Below are 19,898 nucleotides of genomic sequence, written 5' to 3' on the forward strand. Positions count from 1 at the left end.
ACAGAATTTCTGGTTATTTCATTTTTAAACCCATGTGTCCTTGACTCTTAGAGGATCAGTTGGAACAAGCACTTTAAAAAGTAAACCCACTAAGCAATAATCTCTAGACAATGCATTTAGAGCCCATCAGAGAGTATAAGTGGTGGGAGCACAGTGGAAAACTAAGACTTGTCTCTGATTACAAGTCAGACAGGTAGAGAAAATGAGCAGTGTAATTTAAAGACAAAGGAGGTTTTATTTCCAGATTCCATGGCCAAAGGTTTCTCTGTTTTTAAACACAGTAACGATTTTTAAAACAAATAAAAATGTTGACATTTTAAGTGTTCCTTTATTTAAATGTCATAAAAATAATATATAAACATGTACATATTTCAGATATAACTATATATAATACTAGAGACCTGGTGCACAAAATTTGTGCATGGGGGGGAGGGATGTCCCTCAGCTGCCTGCACCCTCTCTAATCTGGGACCCGTCAGACATCCCTCTCACAATCCGGGACTGCTGGCTCCTAAATGCTGGCCTGATTGCGCCCTAACTGCTCTCCTGCTGGCCTGATTGATGCCTAACTGCTCCCCTGCCTGCCTGATCGCCCCCAACTGCCCTCCCCTGCTGGCCTGGTTGCCCCTAACTGACCTCCCCTGCCAGTTTGATTGCCCACAACTGCCCTCCCCTGCTGGCCTGTTCACCCCCAACTGCATTCCCCTGCCAGCCATCCTGTGACGGTCATCTTGTGGCAGCCATCTTGTGATGATGTCGCACATGATGCCACCCAGGCTTTTATTATATAGGATAAAGAAAATTAATGTGAAATAAGATATGTCAAACAGTATAAAAATAATACCATGACTACTCATGTCCAGGTCATCCTGCTTTGAAAACAATAGTTATTAGTACTACTGATAATTATTTTTTTCTCCCCAACAGCATTGAGACATATATAAGTATTGCTAAAAATTGTGTAAAATTTTTGTACATTTTTCAACTTCATATAAATAAAATTATACCTTTTTTGTAACTTACTATTATGCTTATAAGAATCAACCATATTAATACCTGTAGGGCTAGGTCATTTGTTTTATTGTTGAATGAGATCACACACACACACACACACAAAACGTATTTATCCATTTTTTCATTGATGAACATTTAGCTTATTTCCTGCTATTACTAAGTCTCCATGTACGGGTTTTTGTGTGGATATGTTTGCAACTCCTTTGGTTAATACCAAAGAATACAATTGCTAGATTGTATGGTAAGAGTATGTTTAGTTAAATAATCTTTCTCTATTTTTTCAAAGGATGTTTGTTACATTTTTTTCTGCATTTCTAGATATTTGTAGCATTCTTTCTTTCTTTCCAGGATAGGTAAGTACAACACCATCAGAGACAAAGTCAACTTTAACTTTCAATTCCATGAAGTCCATCAGGGGCCATCCTTTCCTAAGGGTAGGAGAAGAGCATGGAGTGCTAAGTGCTTCAAAGGAATAGGGTTGCCGAAAAGGAGGGAATCCAGAGAGGAGGGTGGGCAATGCTGAAGGTCAACTTCCCCTTCACAATCCTACCTAAACCTAAACCTGACCTTACCCAGAGTTTTAGTAAAGTAACATCTATTCCTCCTAAGGATTTACTGTTGCCTTAGTAAGAAGCAAACACAATGTTGACTTAGAAAATAATGGGATATATTTTTCTTTTGAAGTTCAGAGCTTTCTGTGCAAGTGTTCTCCAGGGAGAGTGAGCATCTATAGCTGCTGAAAAACAATATATTTCTTTATAGCAAGGAAAAGTTCTTTTATGACACTTCAGAAGTAGAGTTCTCAGGCTCCTGCTGGGGACCATCATGGTAGCTGCTGTGAGAACAAAATTACAATGGACTCCTTGCTCAGAAAAGTCTAGGAAGATGGGTTCCCTGGAGCTAGGGCTTTATCCTTTATGCATTTCAGATTAAGGTCTGATTTCAAAGGGAATCACATTAGAACTGTGATCAACGTCTGCCTACCTTGAAGTGAGTTAGATCTGCCAAACCTATCCCTTACTTCCATAACTATGCAATTTCAGATAACAGTCACTGGCTGGTGATATTTATTTGGTATCTTAACACCTGCTTTGTGTGTTGTCCTCTTAGGGAGTTGTTTTGGTGCTTAGGATGGATGTGGAAAGTGTGTGCTAAGTCATCAGTTTGGAACTGGCCCTAGGTTCCCTGGGATCCTTCCCAGCTGAGCCTTCCTCCTTGTGACATTGGCTTTGGGAATTTATAAGAGATTCCTAGAGAGTAGGAGACACCAAGGAAAAGAATTCAGAGAACACTGAGGAAATGCTGAGGACATAGGGGCTGGGACTGGTAAAACCAGAGAGGGACAGGAGAAATGGAGATGCTTGGGGCAGTCAGTGACCTCAATTCATATAGGTTTGAGTGTCTTCCATGTAGATTCTGAACAACTGGAAGCGTGAAGTGATGTCGTGTCCACGTTTGTATCTGCAGTGAGTAGGTGCCTGACAGAACAGGCGGTCAATCAAATCTGAAATAATGTCAACAATAAAAATTAAACAGAAAACAAACAAACAAACACAACCCACACTTTAAACAGTCGAAGAATAAACAGAAATTAGAAAGACATTTTATTTTCATTATTCCACTTGTGATAGTCACTGGTGAAATAAAACCCAAAATAAAATAATGATCTATTGTCTAAGAGTCTCAAACAGAATTTTTTGGTCTTGCTATTTTAAGTTCTATGTTATGTTCTTTATGTTAACAATATATTTACAAAGATTAATGTATGGTCAGATGGCCTATTTAGAAACTTGTAAGTGATAATATGTCAACTTTAGTGTCACTATATCCTCATTTATATTCCTCCCTAGTCTTCCACACACTATATATGATCATAATTTACTACAGTAGTGACTTTAAATGGGTGTTTTTTTGAGAAGAGGGGTTGGTTAGAGCCATAAAATGTACCCTTAGCATAAATCTTCAGAACACCCTTTCTGAAAAAGCCAGCTACATGCATTTTATTGTCATAGTATGTCACTAAACTCCAAACTTATACTGGAATTTAACCACCAAATTTCAGAAGTCTAGGCCCAGGGACTTACTCTCTGATTCTTACTATATATCCCCCCAGAAAAGAAATATATGAACCTCATTCAAGTGGCTATGCATGCTCTAAACACAGAAGGGCTTAGAATTATAGGGAATTGTTGAAGCACCAATTAGTGATATTTGGGTTATAGCACAGAAAATAATTATCAAATATTCTACAAAATGTCTCTTTAACCAGGAGTTGGCAAACTATGGCCTATGGGCCAGATATGACTGCTGCCTGTTTTTGAATAGCTTGGGAGCTGAATTGTTTTTATATATTTAAATGGCTAAAATAATTCTGAAGAATAATAACATTTTATAACACATGAAAATTACTTGAAATTCAAGTTTTGGGTCCATAAATAAAGTGTAATTGGAACACAGTCATGCTCATTCATTGACTTAGTGTTTAGGGCTGCTTTTATGCTATATCAGCAAAAGTAAGCGGTTCCAGTAGAGTCAATATGGCCTACTGGAAAGCCTAGCGTATTTATTATCTGATCTTGTACAGAAAAAATAAAAAAAGATGCTCCCTGTTTTATGTGACTGTCAGAGAGAATTCTGTGCAGGGGTCACCAGGGGTCAGAGCCAGGTATGGCTACTTCGTGTTCTTTCATTTGTATGAAATGCCTATAAATTCTCTCCCTTCTGCTCTTTATATAGAGAGGAGCATAGCTTGAGTAGCCATTTATACCGTTTTTTGGGTATTTTAGATGAGAAGTCACAGGGAGACCCCCAAATGTTGCCTAGTTCCTATACCTGAGCACCTGTGCACAGATGGTCTGAAAAATTAAGAAGCCCATTTCCTGCATGGCCCCACTTGAATTTTGCTGTATCAGGATACCAGCTCTATGGACTTCCTATCTGGCCCACATTTCTTTTGGATTTTATGTTCTTCAAATAGCCAGGCCATATTTGGGGATGTTCAGAAGCCATGTAGATATAGGTGGGTTTTGTTTTGAATATATTTTTATTGATTTCAGAGAGTAAGGGAAAGGGAGAAAGAGATAGAAACATCAATGATGAGAGAGAATCGCTAATCAGCTGCCTCCTGCATGCCCCCTACTGGGGATTGAGCTCGCAACCTGGGCATGTGCCCTTGACTGGAATTAAACCTGGGACCCTTCAGTCCCCAGGCCAATGCCCCATCCACTAAGGCAAACCAGCTAGGGCTAGATATGTTTTTTTAAAATTATTTTTTGGCTTATTCCCATGATTGAGGCTGGAATTGGCATGCCTTCAAGATTATTCAAAGGGATTTTACTGGATTACTAGGATTTTGAAAGTCAAATAAAACTGTGCTGGCATCATGAAGCCTACTGTTCCTCTGGAGTTGCGTCTGGGGACTGGAATTCTATCCTCTAGGCCCAGGGCTCTCTGTGGAGCTCAGGACACTTGCTTCTGCTCCACAGCCGCAAAACCATGATTAATATCTCATGATTAACATTCTGTTGGTCTGAGCGTAAATGGGACAGAGCTCAGTCCCATTTCTGCCTGCAACTAATTTTGCAGGTTTAAGTTCCTCATTTAAATTTTATGGGCCTCAGGTTTTTAAATTACAAACCAGTGTAGTTTGACTAGATGACCTTGATGGCCACCTGTAACTGCAAAGCATGGTACGCTTGCTTTAACTTATCGAGGATTGAATATTCTTCCTCCATTGAATTGAATCCAAATACTTTGATTTTTACACAAGGGATGTATTTGCTGCCTATCTGACATCTGGTGGAACTTGCTTTACTTTTAATGTAATTAAACTATTGCAGTGAATAGATGTAATTAAAATATTGTTGTAAAGTAGTGCCCAGATAAAAAGAATTCTTGCCCACTACATTTAAAAAAGGCATGCCAGTTAATAATTATAGGAAAGCACAAAAGCAGTAAAAAATAAAATGTTATATAAGATCATAGTAAAGTACAAACATTCTGATGTGGAGGAGTGAAGTGGGCGGAGGGGCGGGGGTGGGAGTCTCTAGGCCAGTGGTTCTCAACCTTGGCTGCACATTAGAATCACCTGGGAATCTTTTTAAAATCCTGGGCCTCATCCTCCAGAAATTCTGTTTCTCTGTTATGGGGTGGGGCCACAACATTAGTAACAAAGAAACAGAATTTCCAGAGGATGAGGCTCAGAAATCAGGATTTTAAAAAATATATATATATATTTTATTGTGTGTTTTTTTGGTGTTTTTTTACAGAGAGGAAGGGAGAGGGATAGAGAGTTAGAAACATCGATCAGCTGCCTCCTGCACACTCTCCACTGGGGATATGCCCACAACCAAGGTACATGCCCCTGACCGGAATCGAACCTGGGACCCTTCAGTCCGCAGGCCGACACCCTATCCACTGAGCCTAACAGGTTAGGGCAGAAATCAGGATTTTAAAAAGATTCCCAGGTGACTCTAATGTGCAGCCAAGGTTGAGAACCACTGCTCTAGGCATTTAATTAAAAACCAAACCAAAACCAATCTTCCTCCATCAAGATAAACAAAAACAACTTCCCAAACCATGTCACCATGCTTCAGGGTCAAATTAGTTTTCTGGTATTTGTTAACTACTAAAGGCACAACATTTGTCAGTTCAACCATCTTCAGACTTTGTCAGTAAGGAAAAAGGGAGACGGGTGAAAAGGCAGACGTAGCCAGTAGAGAAAAACAAGGCTCTAAGAAGGGAAAGAAAAGAGGACAAATGTCTCTAAATTTCAAGTTGCTAATAACCATCCCAAGGCCAGGTGTGCACTTTTATTTTATTTTTTAGAAAAGAATGTTTGACCTCCTGAAACACCTGGTGAACGTGCTTTGTTCTTCCTGACCCCATCGAAGAACAGAAAATTGAATTCAAGATTGACAACAAATAGCCACTTTCAGAAAGTTCTATTCTGTGTTTACTGTGACAGAACATTCTTCATCTTAAAGGTATTTTTTGATGGCAATCTTAGATAGCCTGTTGTCTTTTTCCACTAGTTCACTGGCACACGGCCAGCTGTTTGAAGTTAATCTCTGTCTTTCTACAGCTTGAAGATTGGATCAGAAAAAGTAGCGTCAGAGTTTAGTTTTGAAAGAAAATATTTTTTAAACCAAATCACCAGGAGGAGGATTTTTTTTGGTATGTGTAACCAAATGATAGAAAATACCTTTTTACTCCTCTATATTAATACTTACTCTAGACAAGTGGAACTTGGCTGTGCTGCCTTTGTGAGACACTCCCTCCCTATCCCCGCAACCAAATGGGCTGCTCCCCGCCTTTTTAAAATTTATTATTTTTATTTTTTGTTAAACCTCACCCGAGGATATTTTTCCATTGATTTTTAGAGAGAGAGTGGAAGGGAAGGGGAGAGACACAAAGAGAGAAACATCGATTGGTTCAAGCCTGCAACTGAGGTATGTGCCCTTGACCAGAGTCGAACCCGTGACCCTTCAGTCCATGGGCTGATGCTCTATACACTTAGCCAAACTGGCTAGGGCAACAATCTGCTCTTGGATGATATGAAAATAATTGCATTTCTTAGCATCCTGCTTTTTTCATCATTTAACCAGCCTCATTTTTCCGACTTACTTAAAAATCTTATGTGTCGTTCTGCAGAGCCTAAAACAATAATAAACCAAATTTGCCTGCCAAAGGAATTTAAGAGAGCTCGTTTTGGTCTAGAGTAAAAAGGCAGTTGGGAAAAGTTTTATGACAAAAAGTATCACTTGAATTGTTCCTTCAGAGAAGATGAGGGCTTTATTCATTCACTTTTCCCCCTTCATTTAACAAATGTTACTTATTGAAAATACTTCAGACCACATAGTTTGGTTCGGGTTTGAAGGCTGGCCATCATGCTTAGGCTTGGTTTAGGTTGCCTTCACTTCAAATTGCTGCTTTATTAGCAAACGAACAGGGTAAGAGTTGTCAAGAGATCAAGAATGGAAGTGAGTGGTTGAAGCTCCCTTATGCCTTTTTTGTTCCTCCACAGGAGTTCCTGACTTCCAGCTCACAGGGAATGAAGAATCCATCAAGTCAGACGAGCACATTTGCAATGTTATGGATTGTAAGGAGCCACAACAGCATTTCTGGCTCTACCCCATTATGCCATGAAGAAATCAGTGCTGAGCCACAGCTATATTGTTTTATGTCTAATTTCCCTCTGTTTTGGGTCCACACAGTGTTTCAAGGCAGAAGGTCTGGTCATTATCCAATACAAAACGAATGCTTCGCACTGCATAAGGGGGCACAAGGCAGATAAGGTTTCTGTCCTTATGGAGTTTACATAGACAGTGGGAAGGAGTGTCAAGAGGAAGGTTGACCTGTACAATTATGTAGAGGTATAGCTTGTTCATGAAATAAAAATGAGTGTCCAATGAGTATCTCTGGAATAGAGAATAAATGTGCAAGGGATGGTAAGGGATAGGTATGTCAATTAGTAGAAGAAATAAAATAAAGAACATTTTATGCAGGGAAAGATGTTTGGATATTATACTAAAAAGAATGAGTTGTTAAGTCTATTGAAAAAAAGGAAGATGGCGTTTTTGAGAAGATTAAAGTAGCTATAGTGTGCAGTGGAGTTGGGGGATCAGAGACTGAAAGAGAAAATATGAGTGTGAATTTTATGTGTCAACCTGACTAGACCATGAGGTGCCCAGACACTTGGTCAAATATTATTCTGGGCGTGTCTGTGAGGGTGTTCCTGGATGAGATTAACATCCGAATTGGCAGACTGACTAAAGCAGATGCCCTTTCTAATATGGGTGGGCATCCAATCAGCTGAAGGCCTGAAGAGATAAAAAAAGCTGACCGTCCCATGAGTAAGAGGAAATTTCTTACAACCTGACTGCCCTTAGCGGGGACATCCATTTTTCCTGCTTTCCTATCCAACTAAAACATTAGCTCTTCCTCAGTCTTGAGCCTGCCAGCCTTCCGACTAGAACTACATATGCTATTGGTTTTGTTTCTCTGGAATAAGGTATTCCAGGTATAAGGTGGGAAGGACAGGGACTAAGATGGTGACTCCAAAAAGGCAAAGGAAAGGAATAAATGAGAAAAACATTATAAGGAAAAGTAACCAGAACTTTACTGAATCAATAATTGACTGGGTTGAGGGTGACAGAGTGATTGAGGATTTCTGGTTTTAGTCTGGTTTTATTAAAAAGTAGAGGCCTGAAGCAAAACTTGCTTGGTAAGATTTTACTTGGGTGTGAATTCTCAGAGAAGGGAAAATAGAAAGATAGACAAGGAGAGAAATCAAATGCCAAGTGGCCACAGCTTTACAACGAACACAGATGATTGCCCAGCCAATCATCTGGAACTTTTCTGGAAAGACTGTATGGAATCACTTGGACTTCCAGCTATCTAATGGAGGAAGGGGAGAATGAAGTTTACTTTATTTGCCAGACATTTGGTCTCTTCCATTTCCTCTTGATCCAAGTTCATAGCTTAGGGCATTAATTCCCCATCATCTGGGCAGCGTTTGGGGAATTCAGATCCCAGAACAGCCGAGATAGTGTCTAGGGCCCTGGGTGAGCCAGCCAGCTGGTGTTACAAAGTCTACTCTTTGCCTGCTCACCTGCCTCTGGACTTGGTTGGGGAGCCAGAGCAAGTGCTTGAACTTCAAGCAATCACGTGTCTTCTCATGCTTGAGCAGCAACAAGAGAGCTCAGGTAAGCGGTTAGAGGTGTGCAACAAGAGGCACCGGACAAGGCATGTCAAGAGTGCCTCTCATCTCAATGGGCTGAGCACATGGTGCTCTAAGAACTGGCCTTGGCTATTAAGGAAATAATGTTTAGTAAGTCTCTTTCCAGGGAAGATCAAAGTCTCCTCTAGTTACAAGCACTCATCCTAAAGGGACATCAGAAAACTAAGGGTTAGTGAAACTGGAGAAGAGTAAAACTGGGTCTGGAATAGTTAATTCCTGAGAGAATAATGATGCTATTGAGCAGGACAAGAAAATCCTAAGGAGAAACAGACATTTCCCAGAAAAGGAAAATGAATTATTTGGCTTTACATAGTTGACTGTAATCCTCAGGTGATAACTTGCAGTAGGTATCAAAGAATCATAAGTCAATGACAAATTAATGTTTGGTGAGACTTTAGAGATCACTGTGCTAAAGATTATTTGAAGGATAGTGGAGGAGAAGATATAAATAAGTTTAGTGATTTACACAAATGTTAGTTATAGCAGTAGGAGGAGAAAATAAATTCCTTTTCCTCAGGCTATTCTGACTCCACCACATGGAAGGCACTAGGAATCTTGAGTTCTCGTCCCTGATTCTCTGGTGACAGTGGGTTCTACCTTTTAACATCTCAAATGGGAATGTTGGACAAAGTAATCCCAACATCCCTTCCTTCTTTGCACTTAGAAGAGCAACATGGTTAAGCAGATTTGTAAAATTTGAAAAAGTTTAAGACTCCTAAGATTAATAACTTCTCTCTGTGGTTACAAAAATATGCTGGTGACTGGTGTTCATCTTGAAGGGACATCATAAAACTATGGACTAGTGAATATGAAAAAGTACAAAGCTGGGTCTGAAATAGTCAGTTTCAGAGAGAATGATGGCACCATTGATCAGAACAAGAAAATCCCAAGGAGAAACTGATGTAAAACAGGAAAAGTGACAGAGAAGAGGAGGTCAATGATTAAGCTTCATGAGATGTCTAGATATATGGTGTGGGAGGGAACAGATGTGGAAGAAACCATAAAGGAAAACCATAGAAAAGAAGTGGGTAGTGAAGGAGGAGAATAGGAAAGTCCCCGGAGTTGAAGCAAGAAGAGGGTCTGAGAAAGGACTGATATAAATTGGCAAATGCCACAGACATCAACGTGAGGACAGAGAAAAGACCATGAGATCTGACAACAAGAATCCTTATGTAGGAAGGACTTAAAATATAGTGGGCAAATCTTGAGGAGTCAATTATGTATAAGAAAATGGATACAGAAAAGGAGAAAATATTGACTGTGAGTAGTTCAAAGATATGTTAGAGTAAGAGATAATGTCTGTAGAATTAAGGCGCTGTTAACATGGTTGTAGGTAGAGGAGAAGAAGAGCAAAACACTGAAAATTTGGGGAAGAAACTTTATCTGAAGGAATGAGATTCTAGAAGAGGTGGAAGAGGTGGAAAACCCTTAAGGTAGACAGACTGATTTTGGCAAGAAAGAAAGGCACTTCTTCCTCTGAATAAGGAGTGAAGGGAGAGTAGGCACCTGAAAACACAGAGAACTATAGAGATGGAGGTCTACAAAGATGGTTTGAGGTGGAGGATGGTCTGAGGGTAGATGAGGGACTCATGAGAAAGTATTTGTCTTCTGAGTCAATGGAAGCAAGACCCAGGTTGGGTGGTTAGAGTGAGTGGCTGAGGACTGAGGAAAAGAATCCAAGCAAGTGCTGGGAAGTCAGCAGAGTTAGTCACAGAAAGGTGGAGCTGCCGTGAGGGCTCTGCTAAAGGAAATAGATAAATACAGACAGCCAACGTTTCAGTGGTCCTCATAGGCACCGTGTTATTTATGCCTTTTATTTTAGGTTTGAGGGCTAAGAGAAGAATTGTGGAAAGTAGGTTTCCCAAGCCCGGCCAGCATGGCTCAGTGGTTGAGCGTCGACCCATGAACCAGGAGGTTACAGTTTGATTCCTGGTCAGGACATATGCCTGGCTTTGTGGGCTCAATCCCTAGAGTGGGGTGTGCAGCAGGCAGCTGATTAATGATTCTCTCTCATCATTGATGTTTCGATCTCTCTTCTTCTCCCTTCCTCTCTGAAACTAATAAAAATATGTTTTAAAAAAAAAGAAAAAGAAAAAAGTAGGTTTCCCAAGGCTGGGGCTGGCCGGAACTAAAAATGAAAGGATAAAACGTGTCTGGGACTCTAATTAAGGCAGTTTAAAGTTGCTGATTAGTGTTTCAGGCTGAATGTTAGGGGATGAAGCCATAAAGGTACAAAGGAGCTAGAGAGTGTAAAGGGATTAAGAGATTGGCCATCAGGCTAGGAGAAGAGCCAGGTTACTAAATATGAGAGAGTAGGAAATGCGAGATCAGGAAGTCATGATTAGAGAGGGAAATCGATGAGTTAAAAGAGGGAGCAGAGAGAATGGTTTCTGTAGATAACAGATCCCTGCCCTTTTGGAACTCACACGCTAGCAGGGGAAGACCGTCAATTAATCATAACCATAGTGAATGAGCAAATAATTTAGTACCATAAAAAAAAAAAGAGAGAGTGGGGGGGAAAAAGGACACATATGTAATACCCTTTGTAATGCTTTAAGCAATTAAAAAAATAAAAATAAAAATAAATAAATAAAAAAAAAATAAAAAAAGAGAGAGAGAGAAGAGGACAGCCAAATAAGGGAAATTGGGATTGCCAGGGTGGGGTAGGATAGAATGTCAGTTTTCACAATGGGATTAGGGTGGTGTCATTGAGAAGGTGAGATTTGAGTAAGACTGATGGAGGTGAGAGACGGAGTCAGGAAGAGATCTAGGGACAGAATGAGGAACAGCATGGAGCGGGCCACTATTGTTCGCTACCTTGTGTTGCTGGACCTGTGTCTCTTCTTAGTTGTGGAACGGCAAAGCCCAGTTTTTATGTCATGGCCAGAGATAGGGATAACAGACACCCTGAATCCCTCCCCTCTGTATAGTAGCAAAACTCACTTTGTCATTTTTGTGCATTACTTATGAAATAAATACAAGAGTCTGCATTGCAGGCAACAGCTGTGCAAGTTCCTGGCTGTGGAAAGTTAACTTTTACTCCATCTGATCCTAAGCTAGAGGTATGAACTCTGGTACAAACTTCACCCCTTTAGAATTTGGAAATTTAGGAGGATGGGTTCCCATCTATATGAATATTAAGTGTGCTAGTCTGTATATCAATGTTAAGTTAGGTTTCTATCTGTTAAAATGTTTCACTGGAATTTTAAGTCTTTAGTGGATAGTCAGTGGCACGTAGAGGCTTATGACTAAGAGTCACCTGAAAGATCCCAGTAACAGATTGCATCCCTGGTAGCTGATATGAGAATTCTTCTAAGGGAGGAATCCAGCTTTTTTTGTGTGTGTGAAAATGCCTGGCTGGATAAGTCCTTGAGAGTTCATTGCTTTTAATGAAGGCTTTGGACTGAGACTATAAAATTGGGAGTTTGAGTCAAAATTGTTTATTTCTTTAGGAGTCAGGGTGACCTTAGCTTGGATCTGGGCTATACAGGAGTTACCAGAAGAGCTGAAGGCAGAAAGGATATTGTTAACACTGGGTTGTTCGTTATAAGATTGTATGCATCCAATGAAGCATTGTCCACATATTCAAATCTGACATGGGATTATATCTAAAACACAAGAACGCTTTGATAAATATTTCCTGAGTATCTATAATAATGAAAAAGTAAAAGGACTTTCTAAGATCACAATAAGCTTTTCAATCAACAGTTAACCTTAGAAACAAGCAGTAAAATTATATTCATTATAGGAAAGCCTCGTTTAATTTATCATTCTAACAAATAAATAATTTGAAATAGAGATTGAGGCAATTTATAACCAAAGATAAGGCTGAAGCTTACACTCCAGGGTATGAGCGACATTTGATAAAGCTCTCCTGTATTCCTGTAGCTGTATCATTCTTTGTTTATAAAGCCTCGGCTAAGAAAGTTTAATTTATCAAAACAGAGTTATCTTTCCAAGATGTTTTTATAAACAACACAAAGACCACATTGTCTAAGATGAGCTCCTGCCCAGCCGTAATTAGGAATTGACACTATAATTTTCCAAGCCATATTGCTAGTGAAGTTAGAATCTGGTAATTTCTACTAACTGGTGACTGTTCTAGGAGGCTATACAGGATGGTCAGTATGGTGCTGGGTAATTTAAGTGCTCTTAACCCCTGACAGAAAGTGTCCAATTCTCGCTCATCTGCTATATCCGTTAGGATGACACATTAGCAGTCTCATGTGTTTGCTGTCTCCCTGTGAATTAGAAGAAAAGAAGAGAAGAGAGGAGAGAAAAGAAAAGAAGGGGATAAATTTCTTAAAATGTCTGATTAAAGAGGAGACTGCAAAACCCAAACCAACTGCCACCTTGAATACTGGATATTCAGAAGAGAAACCTGTGCAACACAGACCACCTACTAGTAGGTGGTAAAGAGACATCACCTACCATTAAATTAGGAAAGGAGGAATTATTTTATAATTTTGCCCTTGTCTGGAAATTGGATTGTGGCGATGCTGATGAGCAGGTGGACAGTGTAGAGGTTGGAAGAGGAATAGTTCATTCATTTATCTAAAGAGGATCTCAGGGGAGAAATGGGAAGGATTATTATCTAAGAGAACTTGAATTTCAAAGAAGATAGAAGGAGTATGTCTAGAATGCTTTAATTAGAAATGGGCTCTGATGTTGGGAATGTATTCCCTGATGAAATAACATCTTTAAATAATCTGGTCCGTTAGTCATCTGCTGCTACACCCCAGCCACAAACAACTCCGGGCCACCACACTGATGAAAGAGTTATGCAATCCTGGGATTGCCTTAAGTGGCTACTAAAGACAAAGACAGTTAATCTTCCAAATCAAGTGTTTTCAGCCATACTAAAGTCCTGGATCATGGAGTTACTTTAGTCACACCACAGCCAGGAAGAAAATGTGAATCAGGAAAATAATTTTTTAGGGAGTCAATGACCTCAACATTGTGCAAGTTAATTAGGAACTGGCTATTTATATATTACATAATTAAAACGGTTAGACTGATGGGTCATGTAATAGACCAGATTGTTTTCCCATTGATTTAAAAATTTTTTAATTAAAAAAAATTATTATAGTGTCTCTTTTGTACAGAATTAGCTTTTTCTTTCCTTTCTTTTTTCTTTTTTTTTCTGTTTCATTGAGAGTATTTTATTTATTTATTTATTTATTTAAAATATATTTTATTGATTTTTTACTGAGAGGAAGGGAGAGGGATAGAGAGTTAGAAACATCGATGAGAGAGAAACATTGATCAGCTGCCTCCTGCACATCTCCTACTGGGGATGTGCCCACAACCCAGGTACATGCCCTTGACTGGAATCGAACCTGGGACCTTTCAGTCCGCAGGCCGATGCTCTATTCACTGAGCCAAACCGGTTTCGGCTCATTGAGAGTATTTTAAAATGTAGTTGTAGCCCTAGCTGGTTTGGCTCAGTGGGTAGAGCGTTGGCCTGTGGACTAAAGGGTCCCAGGTTTGATTCTGGCCAAGGGCATATGCCCGGGTTGTGGGCTTGATCCCCAGTGTGGGGCATGCAGGAGGCAGCCAATCAATGATTTTCCCTCATCATTGATGTTTCTATCTCTCTATTCCTTTCCCTTCCTCTCTAAAATCAATAAAAACAAAATAAAACAAATTTTTTTTTTTTTTTTTTAAATGTGGTTGCAGCAGACTAATTTTGCAATGCCAGATGTGAAAGCCGTAGGTACTTAGCCTCCCAGGCGTCTTGTATTTTAGGTCCTTGTCATTCATTCATCCTTTTAATAGCAAAAAGACACAGTGCATGGTACAAATAAAAACTATTTGTTTCTCCCTTTTCTATCATCTTTCCAGCTTCTTGTTCCTCTTTTTTTCCTAGGGAATTACTTTGATGATCACATACTTTTTCAGGTCCCTTTTCCTCCCCCCTCTTAAATGAATATTTGTGACAGGGATCTCAGAAAACAGTTGTTTGCTTATTGCCATGTGTGTTTTCTGGGACCATCAGCTATCATGCTCAGCCCCTGGGCTGCTGTGACTTTGAAGTTTAGCTGGTCAACTGGAGATGGCCAGTCCTTCTATGGGGCTTTTCCAGAAGCACCAACATTTTGATTCTATGTAAGAGGAAATGGCAAATAAGGAGAAATAAAGTGTAGTTTTGTTTCTAGCTTTATGACAGAATTTTGGATTCCAGGAGCAAGGAAACTTGGAATGGAACTAACTACTCTAAGATTGACCTTGTGAGGTCTTCAAAGATTTCCCAAGAGTTATACATTTCTTTTTTATTTTAAACTATACATCAAGACCCTCACCTTGTTTTAATCTGGGCTTTTTGTATCTTATAATGAAAGATAAAATAGTAGGTAAATCTCTATTACCATTGTTACTGACTGGAATAGTGCAACAGCCTTTTACCTGGTGATCTTATTTCCACTGTTGCTTCTCTTTGTCTTTCATGTAGCAGAAAGAATGATTTAAAATTTTTTTAAATTGAATTATGTCTGATTATATCCTCCAGTAGTTCCAGGACATAGTGTTCAGAGTACTCAATTTTACTTGATAGAACTGTTCTCAGACCCTGGCCGGGTAGCTCATTTGGTTAGAGTATCATCTTGATATCCTAAGGTTGTGGGTTTGATCCCTGGTCAGGGAATATACAAGAATCAATCAGTGAATGCACAAATAAGTAGAACAACAAATTGATGTTTACCTTTCTCCCTCCCTCCCTCCCTCCCTCCCTCCCTCCCTCCCTCCCTCCTTCTCTCTCTAAAATCAATAAATTAAAAAATTATAAGAACTGTTCTCAATCAAGTGTTATTTGTTATTTAATCAATTTGCTTATTTGCATAATATTTGTTTCTTTTAAAAAAATATATTTTATTGATTTTTTACAGAGAGGAAGGGAGAGGGATAGAGAGTTAGAAACATCGATGAGAGAGAAACATCGATCAGCTGCCTCCTGCACACTCCTACTGGGGATGTGCCGGCAACCAAGGTGCATGCCCCGAACCTGGGACCCTTCAGTCCACAGGCTGGCGCTCTATCCACTGAGCCATACTGGTCAGGGCTAATATTTGTTTCTTCTATTAAACTATTAACTATATAAGGACAGAGACTGTATAAGTGTCCATCCATTATTTTTTTATTCATATAGCATGAACACGATAAAAAATGTTTCCTGACCACATGGACCTTATAGTTTAGTAGAGAAAAAAAAATCAAACAAATAGTAACTTAAAGTGTGATATGCAATTTTAGAGAAAATACTTTCATGGGAATGTATGGCAGGAATATCTAGACAGTGTAAAATATGGGGTGGGGTCAGAAAAGAATTTCTGGTGTGACATATAAGCTGAAATTTCTTCCTTTTTTAATTTTGTTAATCCTCACCCAAGGATATTTTTCGATTGATTTTTAGAGAGAGTGGAAGGGATAGTGAGAGACAGAGAGAAACATTGATGTGAGAGAGACACATCGATTGGTTGCCTCCTGCATGCACCCCAACCAGGGCCAGGGAACCTGCAAGCAAGGTATGTGACCTTGACCAGAATCGAACCCAGGACCCTTCAGTCTGTGGGCCAACGCTCTATCCACTGAGCCAAAGGGGCTAGGGCTAGGCTGAACCTTAAAAGATGAACAAAAGCTAACTAGGCAAAGAAAATAGTTAAGAATGTTTCTGGAAGAGAGGAGATGTGCTAAAAGAATTACACTAATTGTGCTTGATGTGTGAGGTAAAAGCAGCGAAAAAGGAGGCTAGACACATAGGAAGGCTTTTATGAGCCTCCTGAGCTCTTAAGAGCACCAGAAAGCCATTGAAGTTATAAACAAAGATTCAGAGGATCATAGGAACACATTCAAGATATTGAGCTTCACTGTGGAGAATGATCTGGGAGAAAGGACAGAAGTAAGCAAGTTAGAAGGCAGTTTGAGCAACCCAACTGAGTAACTAGGGTGACTCAGAATAAAACAGTGGTGGGGCCGTTGAGAAAAGAGAAAAATCTGAAAAATTATTAGGAGGGAGGAGAAAGACAGGGATAGATGGAAGATGGTATGTGCAGTTAGCAAAAAATTTTTTTAAATATAGGAGATGCTCAAATCTGCTACCTACTCCACTGAAAAATCAGTAGAAAGTGAGTAGTTGAAGATACTAAAACAACTGAAGAAAATATTTAAACTTTATATTCTAGATATGTATGTGATTTTCTCATATGTGGGTAAAGTAAAATACTGGGGAAAGTTACTAACTATTACAAAAGTATTCTGTTTTCATGCAGTTTCTGTTGGTAGTAAAATATTGTAGACGATTTAAGTTAGGCATGAACTCTGTTTTGACTTATAATTTCCTTAGTGGTATAAACTTCATTTGGATTTTATTATTTACAAGATGTTTGAAATCTGACTTTTTGGAGTGTATCCATCATGGCAAAAGTCTTCATCTTTGTGAGTAACAGTATTGATCATTATGTTCAAGATCCACAAGGTGCAAAACTATGCAAATATATTGCTCCAAGTAAAGTAAAAAGGTTTGTGGTATAAACTAGTCAGATATGTTACATTAATGAGAGCAAAATTAGTCTTGACACATTTCTGGCAGGTCTAGAAAAATATGAGCTATACTCCCTACCACACACGAAGAGTTGCATCAGAGTAACAAAGAATGTCATTGTTGAGCCTAGAGAGGGCCAGGGAAATGCTGTACTTGGACAGATCCTGCCTCCCAGGGGGACCAGAGTAGAAACCTCAGTGACATTAGGTTGAATCAGTTCAGAGATTTTGGAAGTATCTGGAAGTTCAAACTAGAAAGTAAGGGGCCACCACCGAAGAACTCAAGAGGTGACAAATTCCACACGGATGTGCATTTGCTGAAGACTTTCCACTTGAGTTAACACTAATTAACTCCTTTACAAGGTGAGTGTAAACCACAAAGAAATCTTAATGGGGATTATTGGATTACTTTTATTTCATTCACATTTTTCTTTTCTCTTCCTATAAAATTGTTGGAACCATTCCAGAAAATGAAATAGAAAATGCAAATGTTGGTTGTTAGTCTAAAAACAGAAACTGCTGTGATTAAGTTTTTGGAAAGTTTGAAATGAAAAGAAAGTTCAGAAAAGATAGAGTAAGCTACAGCCACCACATTGACTCACCTGTTTTTGTTAATAAAGTTTTTTTCAAACACAACCTCACCTATTTGTTTATGTCTTCTCTATGGCTGAAGCGTTTAGTAGTTGTGACAGAGACCTTATGGGAATCAAACTGTGACCTCCTCATTCATAGGCCGACACTCAACCACTGAGCCATGCTGGCTGGGAAAAAAATACACATCTCTTGACCCAACAATTCCTTTCATCCTAAATAAATTATTAAGGATATAGTCAAATATTTAGATGTATAATGTACAGGAAAAAATTCTTTACCTACACTAATAAAAGAGAAACATGCAAATTGACCATCCCTCAGCTATGCCCACCAGCCAATCAGGGTGAGTATGCAAATTAACCCAACAAAGATGGCGGTTAATTTGCATACACAGGCATGGAGTGAAGACTGAAGACAGCATAGAAAAAAGCCAAGTGCTGCAGAAGGGAGCGAAGCGGCGGAGAAGGGAGGGAGCCGAGGCAGTGGAGACAGGAAGGAGCGAGGCAGCGGAAGCCCTATTCTTGCAGGAATCTTCCTGCAATGGGCCTCTAGTAGTAGATAAACATGGAAAATCTCTAATGACCAATCATAGAGAATTTTGTTAAATAAATTATGGTGTATATGTTGAATGTCCTACATTAAATACATTAAATAGCCAATGCATGATATTGTAGGTAAATATATCTGAAAGATATGTATTATCCTATCTAATTGAAGGAAACAGGATATAATATGGTATATATATTTTGGTCCCCCTTTTTTTGATCCTCACCCAAGGATATGTTTTATTAATTTTTTTTTAGAGAGAGAGAGAGAGAGGAAGGGGAGAGAGAGAGAGAGAAAGAGAGAGAGAGGGGACCATCAATCATTTGCCTCCCATACATGTCCTGACCACTTGCAGGATCCAACCTGCAACTTAAGTATGTACCCTAATGGGGAATTGAACCCACCACCTTTTGCTGTATGGAATGATGTTCCAATCAACTGAGCCACCTGGCCAGGGCTGGTCCACTTTTTATTTAAAGTTACACCTTTACACCTATATCCCAGTTTTTAATCCTAAAATGTATATATTTTGAATATAGTCTAATTTAGAAATATACACATCAAATTTTTAAGAGTGATTATTTCAACAATAAAATTATAGGTATTTTAAATGTTAAAAAAAAAAACAATATATTCCGCCTTTCCCAAATAAATAAGTTTTCTTTCTATGCAACAATATTATTTTACATTATACTAAAGACTGTTGCCCAATAATTAAATGTAACAATAAAGTTACAATATATTTCAAGTTCAATTGGATAATTTTGTTCATTATTTAAATTTTTGCTTAATATATTTATGGAATTCCTTTAAAAAGTTTCTGATATGAAAGTGATACTATGTTGAAATTTGACTTTCTTGAGTAAAAATCCAAGAAATAGACTCTCTTGATCTTAACAGTCTTTTATTTTATTTGTCAACCCTCATGTGAGGATATTTTTCCATTGATTTTTGAGAGTGGAAGGGAGGGGGAAAGACAGAGAGAGAAATACAGATGTGAGAAAGACACATTGATTGGTTCCCTTCTGCCTGTACCCCTGATCAGGGCCAGGAATTGAGCCTGCAACCTAGGCACATGCCCTTGATTGGAACTGAACCTGAGACCCTTCAGTCCACAGGCTGATTCTTCTATCCCCTGAGCCAAACAGGCTAGGGCAGTGGTCAGCAAACTGTGGCTTGCAAGCCACATGCGGCTCTTTGGCCCCGTAAGTGTGGCTCTTCCACAAAATACCACGTGCAGGCGTGCATGTACAGTGCGATTGAAACTTCATGGCCCATGCGCAGAAGTCGGTATTTTGTGGAAGAGCCACACTCAAGGGGCCAAAGAGCTGCATGTGGCTCATGAGCCACAGTTTGCCGACCACTGGGTTAGGGCAATCTTAACAGTCTTGATTGAGAAATAACCAAGGGCATCAAACTAGGTGAACTTTGAATTTCATTTCGAGTCTCACAATTCATTGAAAATACC

The sequence above is a fragment of the Myotis yumanensis genome, unplaced genomic scaffold (genome assembly GCF_028538775.1).
Source record: "Myotis yumanensis isolate MYYU_CA2020_CCGP unplaced genomic scaffold, mMyoYum1.0.hap1 SCAF_5, whole genome shotgun sequence".
NCBI lineage: Eukaryota > Metazoa > Chordata > Mammalia > Chiroptera > Vespertilionidae > Myotis > Myotis yumanensis.